This window comes from Hermetia illucens, chromosome 5 (assembly GCF_905115235.1).
Source record: "Hermetia illucens chromosome 5, iHerIll2.2.curated.20191125, whole genome shotgun sequence".
In the NCBI taxonomy this organism is placed as follows: Eukaryota; Metazoa; Arthropoda; class Insecta; order Diptera; family Stratiomyidae; genus Hermetia; species Hermetia illucens.
The window spans coordinates 52,132,002-52,141,030 of NC_051853.1; positions in this window are offsets into that span (position 1 = coordinate 52,132,002).

The following is a 9,029-nucleotide window of genomic DNA, read 5'->3' on the forward strand; positions in this document are numbered from 1 at the left end:
GTAGCGCTAATGCGTGAAGTAACCTCATAACGCAGTTCTCCATTGGCTTATATTATTGACCCGAGATATTTAAATCACTCAGTTCTGGGCAGGTCACTGCCGCTGATAGTGATTGTGAGATGGAGATTGGAAGTCAAAAATTCAGTTTTATTCTGATTTTGACTTTTCTGGGCGTCAGAGCCTTTACACATGGCTTCAGAGAGAACGTTTATTTAAGAAAGGCGTATACCACAGTATTATTCAAAGTATTGTCCATCTGAATCTATGATTTTTAAGGTTGTGCACATGCAAAAGGGGGGTGCAATTTTTTTTTTCACCGAATGTAGTCATGTGGGGTATCAAATGAAAGGTCTCGAAGCCGGCTTTAGTTTTCAGATTTGTTAGAAAGGCTAGGAGTAGGAGGGGTGGAAACTGATGATTTCTTTAACGGACGTCTTTCCGGCAATTTGTGGATTTCATCCCAAAAGAACAGTGCCGGCTTGGCAGCCAAAAATAAATCAAGCCAATTTTTGATATTCTGTTCTGATGTAAACTGTATTTCAGTGAAGGCGTTCTGCATCGACCAGAATAGATGGTTGTTGGACGGGACAAGGCCTGCGCTATAAGGCGGGTGAGCCATTGTTTTCCAAATAGTGTTAGACCGATATTGCCACATGAGGCCGAGCGTTGTCATGATGGAAAATGATGGACTCATGTCTGGTCGCGTATTCGGGGCGTTCTCCTCAAATGGATTAATTGTGTTCAGTGGCGTTCTCCATTGATGGTTTCACCCAGTTTTAGCAACTCATAATACAGCACACCCCTCAGATCCCATCAAATACAGAGCATTACCTTCACGCCAATTTTGCTTTGCCGTTGATTTGGCTAGCTAGCCGGGTTCCACATATAATTTTTTGCGCTTGGGGCTGTCATAATGAATCCATTTTTCATCACCAGTAACAATCCGATGCAAAAATGGCTTCCTTTTGTGGCGTTCCAGCAGCATTTCCGTTATGCGAAATTGTCATTCAACGTCTCTCCGTTTCAGTTCATGTGACACCCAATTTCCTTGCTTTTGAATGTATCCGGCTGATTTTAAACGTTTTGAAATGGCTGCTGCTCCCAAAAATCTTGCGAGCTTTTTTTATGTTTGGTAACAATTTTCATCGAGTAATGCTTCCATTTCTCCATCTTCAAACTTTTTTGGCTGCCCAGGACGTTTTTCGTCTTCCAAGTCAAAATCACCACTTTTAAATCGTGCAAACGACTTTGGGCACCTTTGCTCAGCTAGGGTTCACCATGAACTTCCACCAAAATACGATGACTTTCGCCAGCAGTTTTCTTCATATTAAAGTAATGAAGAAGAACACCCCGCAAAAAAAAACACTTTTCCTGATACAAAGTTCAACATATTTGAGCGAAAAAAAATTATTGTTGTTTACACTTCAAATGAATGATATATACTGAAAAAGACACACAATGACAGTAGCTTTCCAATGCATGTTCGGAATATTGAAATGATGGAATAATAATCAAGTTACGCCATCTCTTACCAAACGGTACGAATTAAGTTATACACCCAATACATTTCAGATGTGTTTACAGATATGGAGTGATCAGAAACATCCCCCTCTGTTATGAAATGAAGACGACTAATTTGTAGAAGTCGTGTGCGGGTGGTGATAGTATGCCCCCTACCACTGTGAGGGTAACCTTTCTGGGCAACGATTTACCTGATCATATCTTTTTAACCTACACGAGAGTCGAGGTCTCTTACTTCAAACTAAGGGCCATGCATTGTTTTAAGTGTGGTAGACTCGGCCACATCAACAAGTTTTGCAAGCCCCAAACGTCCAGATGACTTAATTGTGCTGCAGAAAATTGCCAGAGACCTGCTTGGTAAAAAATGCCTATTATGTGGGGAGGTCTCTCACAACGCTAGGGATAGGAGATGCTCCAAATGGGTAGAATATATCAAAATGTAAAAACTGTTTCGTTTAGAAACATAATTGTTACAGAAGCTGCTTGGGAGTCAAACAATTATTATAGCTTACTGTAAGGTTCGGAAAGCTATGATAGGTTTTTCCCGTCTGTTCCCAGTAAAGGGAACTCCAGTACCAAAAGCACCACACTGGACTCTAATAGGGTTATCAGAGGCTCAGGCAAGTATAGTACTGTTGTAAATTAGAAAACTTCGGGCTTGGCCTAGCAGAAGATGCCAGCAATAACATTTTCCAATGTTTTCAAGCCAGCGCCCCCTATCTATGAAAATCCTTTGTTCGTTGTAGTAACGACGTGCAAGAGAGAAATTAGAAAAATATTGCTGATGTTTAATGAACCTGTTATAAAATCAGATGATCAGGAACTTAAAAGTTAAGTCTCTGACATCGTGAAGGCACTTAATCAAACCGATTTGGAAAAGAGAAGAATCCTCCGAAGAATTTTTGACCCCCTACATGAGGATGGACGATTCGGTAGCCTACACAATGACGAAATCTATGAGCGATACCATGACCGTCCGGTTGTGGATTAAATCCGGCTCAATAGGTTACGGTGGGCGGGTTACTTAATCCGTATGGGTGAGGATGATCCCACCCGGAAAGTCTATAAGGGCAATATCTATGGTAGAAAAAGAAGACAAGGCAGACCCTGCCTAAGAAGGAACGATGGCGTAGGCCAGGACGCCAGACAGCTTTTAGTGATATAGAATTGGTGGACCTCGGCGCAAAACCGGGATGTCTGGAGTTCCTTGTTAAGGCAGGCCTAGACCGGATACCGGTTGTTGCGCTGTTGATGATGATGATGATGATTTGGAAAAGCTCAAGGGCAAATAAATCAACCATAGAATATTATGCTAACGGCAACAACTTCGATATTCTTAATAATAATAATCGTTGGCGCAACAATCCATGTTGGATCAGAGCCTTGAAGTGTGTTAGAGCACTTACTGACCGACCGTAACGGTACACTAGGAGACAATGTGGTCAGCATTGCGCTCGATATTCTTGCCCTACAAAAAAATTATACTTTTAATCATTCTTCGCTCTCAAAGTTCATTTCGGGTTTTAATATAATAGCAAAGTTTAGGGAAGACAGCTACTGTGACGTCATTTTGGCGTTTTGCAAATCCATTCGTGTCCACCAAGTCAAGTATGTTTCAGATTAAGATATTGTCATAGCTGAAACATTCAGCCTTACTTCTAATTTCGTGATCGTCTCAGTCTGTATCCCTCACAGTATCTCTAACACGGCATTTGACATGCTGCCCACTTTTATGAGAAGTATAACAATGTACTCATCACTTTGAATCTAAATGCTAAATGCAATAATCTGGGTCACTACCTCTGTAATGACAAGGGAATGAGATTGGAGTGTGCTGTCCTTAACTCCTCATTTAATTTTCTTAATAACGGAATGCCCGCTTATTCAATCCACCGGCTACGCCTAATTAATCGGGCTTGACTCAGAACATAGCTCTTGCTAATTCTGCTAGTCAATGTTGGTAGTGGAATCCGATTATGGATAAAATATCTCATAGCCACCACACTCCTATTTGTATCTCTACGCAGGAGCTAAATATTTCTCCAAAATTCAAGACTGATTCAAGTACATAATAAACACTTTGAAAAACGATACTGCTGGTGCAACTAGACCTTGGGTCCCGCAGCTGTGGATGATTGGTTGTTGCTGATGCGAAGCGGAAGTTTGGTCAGACTTACCTGTGACGAAAGATGTCGAGTCCTTCTGGGAATCCATGAATAGTTTTCGGGATTACCTCAGCGACCAGTCCAGTCCAGACCGGATATCCTTAGATATTCAACTGTTTCTCAGCCCTTCTCTCTAGAAAAGCTGAAGACTGTTGCTGTGTCTCCACGCCTGGTACAGATGATATCACTTATCAACATATAAGCTGGTTGACGTCGGAAACATTATCTGCACTGCTACAGGGGCTTAACATCATCTGATGCAGGTTGAGTCCTCCCGAAGATTGGGCCTACTTATCAACATAACCAAATCCCAATCTATATCCTTCAAGAGAAGTAGGGTAACACCTCTTGTTATTAACATTAATAATCTTACTCTTGCCAATGTCAAATCCTTCACCTTTCTAGGTAGGGAGATAACAAGGACGAGTTTGGTCAGAGATCAGGTGAGCTCCATTTTTCCTAAAACCGTAGGAGCTGGCAGAGTGATTAATTTTTCAACTAGTTTTCCTTATGGTCTCACACCCCGTAAGGTCATCAATCTCCATAGTTCTGTGGTAAGGTCCATTATAGAGTATGCCGCTACGTCCACTATTCGCCAAAATAATTTGAAAGCAAGCGCAACTCAATATCTACTTGTATCCTGACAAAATGCTTGGGACTGACCAGAACCACCCCCTTGCACCAGATTTTTACTTTAGCCAACGAGCTGCCTTTCCTTTTCAGGAGGCCCCTTCTGACCGCCAAAGAACTTCTTAAATTAAAGAAAAGAAATCCCAAAGCCAATCATTTGGGGCGGAAGTTTAACCAACAAGTTAGCGGGATGAATCCTTATACACCTCGATGCTCATCCTGTCGAGACAAAGAGGAAAATTTGATTTCCGACAGAATGGGCACAGCGGTGCGATGGATTGAGTATTTTGATGTACTGCTCAACAAACAAAATATCCCGGGAACTGAAGACGACGGACAAATTCTACCACCATCAAACATAGAAGAAAAGAGACAAATTCTACCACCATCAGGTGATAGGGATATCACGCAGTGCAGCAATTGGAGCGGTATCTTATTGCTGAGCACCATCTATAACATATTCTCCGCTATTTTGCTAGGCTGGATTGCCCCATACGCCCAGAACATCATTCACCCATACCAAAGAGTCTTTACTCCAGGCGAATCAAGCAATGGAAAACTGTTGGAATATGGATATTAGTTGCACCATCTTTTCATCGGCTTTAAAGCTGCCAATGGCAGCCTAACCAGGGTAAAACTTTATACAGCCATGAGAGATTTCGGTGTCCTGACGAAATTGATAAAACTCGCTAGGCTCACCCTGATCAATAAAGGAAGCCAGATAAAAGCAACAGGCCCACAGTCGAGACCATTCAACATAAATAACGGTCTAAGACAAGGAGATTCCCTATCATGCGTCCTCTTCAAGGTGGCCCACGAGAAAGTGATTCGCGATGCAGATGTGAATGCGAGAGGTACCATCCTCTTCAAGTCCACCCAATTACTGGCCTATGCTGCCGATATTGACATTATGGGAAGAACAACCCAAGAAGTACAGTCTACCTTCAACAAGACCGAGCAGGCGTCGCGAGATCTCGGGCTGCACATTAATGAAGGCAAAAATCCAAAGAACGAACAACATCGAATCGGACTGCACAAATAAAAACAATAAAGATAGGAGACTAGAAGTTTGAGAGCGTTGAAAATTTCTTCTATCTAGGGTTACCGATAGTAGCTATGAACATGAAACCCGAGCATGGTTGTTGGCTGCCAGCAGAGTCTACTTCAATTTACAATAACTGTTCCGTTCGAAACGTCCCACGCAGGGTCAAAGGCATTACTGTACAAGACAATGATCTTGCCAGTCCTTCTGTATTCCTCGGAGACTTGGGTTCTTAGCAAGAAAAATTGCGAACTCTTGGCCGCATTCGAGAGAAGAATCCTCCGAAGGATTTTTGGCCCCCTACATGAGGACGGATAGCTGAGTGGTTAGAGCACAAGGCTATTGTACGGAAGGTCGAGGTTCAAATCTCACTGATGGCAGAGGAATTCGTATCGTGATTTGACGTCGGATACCAGTCGACTCAGCTGTGAATGAGTACCTCAGTCAAATCAGGGTAATAATCGCGGGCGAGCGCAATGCTGACCACATTGCCTCCTACAGTGTACTGTAGGGTACCGTTATGGTCTTGAATGAAGTGTTCTAACACACTTCAAGGCCCTGATATAATATGGATTGTTGCACTAACGATTATTATTATTATTACATGAGGACGGACGATTCCGTAACCTACATAACAACGAAATCTATGAGTTGTACAATCACCGTCTGGTTGTGGATAAAATCCGGCTGAATGGGTTGCGGTGGGCGGGTCAATCAATGATAGAGAAAGAAAACGAGACAGAACCTGCCTGAGATGGAACAATGTCGTAGGTTAGGATGCCAGACAGCTTTTAGGGATATCCAAATGGTGGACCTCGGCATCAAGAGCCCCTTGTTATCTTCACAAAACGTACCTTTGTTTGTTGCCTTCTGACTTAATTCGGCACACCCTGCGTTTTCCGATTGGAAAACAACGGATCTGGCTAAGGACTTCCGAAAAGGTCCTGCCTTCCATCGGCTTAATAAGCGGAGCTGGCGATTTAGCCCTCATTCGCCTTCCCAACTTTTCTTTTGATTCCCCACTATTAGTGGTAGCTTTAACTTTAGACAGAGGGGTTTCTGCGAGCATTGCGTGTTATTCTCCCTTGTCCCTCGGCGGCTTTTTCTTTCGAGCTATAGAGCTTATCTGGGTCAAAACTCCTTAAGATTCGCCTTTCTAATTTGTTTTTTTCTGGAGTTCGCTTTACAACGGTGTATCCGCAATCGTTTTGGCACTTACAATGCTCTTAGTGAACATCAAAAGTCCTGCCCCTTATACACTACTTTATGCAACTAATGTTTTCTGATTTCAGGCGACTTGTTCAAATATGGAAAGTTTGCTTCATATAACACGGCTTCCTGACTGTTCTGACTACATAAAAGTGAACTTTGGACGATCGATCCCAAAAACGGCATCATAACTGTCTGTAGTATTGAGCTGGCGAAAACTGAACTATTTAAATACTTTGGATCAATGCTATCAACCAATGGTGAACTTCGTTACGAAATTGCTTCACGCATCATCTGAAGTTCTACAACAGGCGCTTTTCGTGATCAACGCATCAATGGATCGACCTCTCAGATCCAAAATATACTGCAGTGTTGTCCGCCCTGTCGCCCCTTTAGTTCCTATCCATCTCGTGGTAATGGAAGCTAAAATCTTGCGTTGAACCATGGGGTGTTGGGGGATGGCGAGAGAAGCGTATGGTATGGTATGGACATGTAACTCGCGCTGACTAGAACTCAGTTGCCAGAATTTTTTTGAATATTGAAGTTGATGGGAAACGGCCAAAGGCCGGCCGTTATAACGATGATTTGTTATGCTGTATGGTGATTTGAAAGCCTCTTGGCTCCTTCAGATCAGGTCTTTGACCGAGGAAAATAGCGCAACCGATCAAGCCAAGCCGACCCCGCTTTTGAACAGGAGCAGGAAGGTCTGAAGAAGAAGAATAGGGATAGTCGAAGTAGAACCTTTGAAACAGAACAGAATATTCGGAAGTTACCAATCAAAGTTTTGGAGTTTTTGCGTTCGGTATTCATACGCTTCTAGGGTCTTATTTTCCACCTTATATGTATTTCTGTTACCTGCCTATGCTCAGCATCGATGGAGTTTGGATTGACTGCAAAATTCTTAGCATAGATATTTGTTAAAACAGAACTCATCTCTAATAAAATTAAATCAGATTTTCATCGGAGTTACATGATTTAAACCTCTTCAAGAATATATTCACTCCAAAATCTGAAAAATTTCAATTGCGCATATTTGTCGATCCACATGTACATATGCCCATGAAAGTCGGTGAATTCCCGAGCAACTCACTTGCTCATACGCTCATTGTATGGGACTGACTGAAAGTCTAATTGAAGCCAAAATGAACCCTCATGCAATGATGATTGGCCACTAAATGGACATTCAATTGACGGACAAAAAAATTATGAACTGTCATACATTATTGCACAGATGAACCAACGAAAAAGGAAGGCTGGGGAATATAAAAGATTATTGTGAAATTATACTTGAGATCTGATGGCGGAAATGCTTAGAAAATTGTTTTAACTCAGATACTCGTATAGCGATGGCACAAACAATGTGCCTACAGATGTGTGTACTTCTGGAGAGTGGCCTCAAAGACTGCATGGATGATTCTTGAAGTAGTTGACATCGAGCGCTTTCTTTCAGTTTAGAATAATAAGAAATTATCGAGGTAATTAATTGAGGAAATGATGAATGGATCACATTTGATCAGCTTCCATATTTGGTATAGTCTTGCATTAAGGACTCATGGATATTTGATATGCATAAGTAAATATGTCAAACTCCGGCCAATTTAGATACATTTCAGACACTTAGAAACTGCTCGAATTCCTAACGTGCATCTGAGTGTCAGGGGTTACGATCTAAACTTTCGATCAAACGTGGTTCATATGGGATAAGGCTTGGAATGCAGTTTTCAAAATACCAACCGTATTTTCAAGGAAATTCAAAATTTATGAGAAGGGGTAGGCATCTCACAAATTCATCTGAATACCGAAAAATTGAGAAAGTTGAGTCATCCTTTATTGATTCAAATATGTATCGAAAAATCTCTCCAGAAGTAGGGATAATTGCTCGCATCTCATTCTATTGCAAAAACGTGTACAGAATCGTTTCTAACAATTAGATGCGTCTGTCATCTGCTCTCCGCTGACCTCAAATGAAGGAGCTGGTCATTGAGTAGGAGAAGAAGCTAACGAGCCACCAAACAGTCGCTAGTCAGAACGATTCTCTGCATAACTCAAATTAAATGCTCCCGTAAATAAATCTAATTGTATGCAGACCTTTATAATTTTTGATTCAATTGACGCACTTACACTATTGAATCATTACAGTTCAAGATGTTACCCGGCTCTGAATTGCGGGTAGAGATTGGTAGCACTAGGGTTGTGGGAGCGCGGGCATATTCTTAATTCAATTATCTCTCGTACACATTTGAAATGAATATGTGCGGCCTTCGAGCATAGGAACATGTACTCGTGCAGAAAGAATCTACGTAAATATGTCTACAAAAGTATCTACGTATGTGCGTCGGCCGTTAAATCATTTCATAGAGAAAGAAATGCAAGTTGGCCTCCCTAAGCACCATCCCGCATCAATCTACGGAGTGCATACTTGGCAGCATATTAGACTACAATTGGATAATCGTGATCTGGAA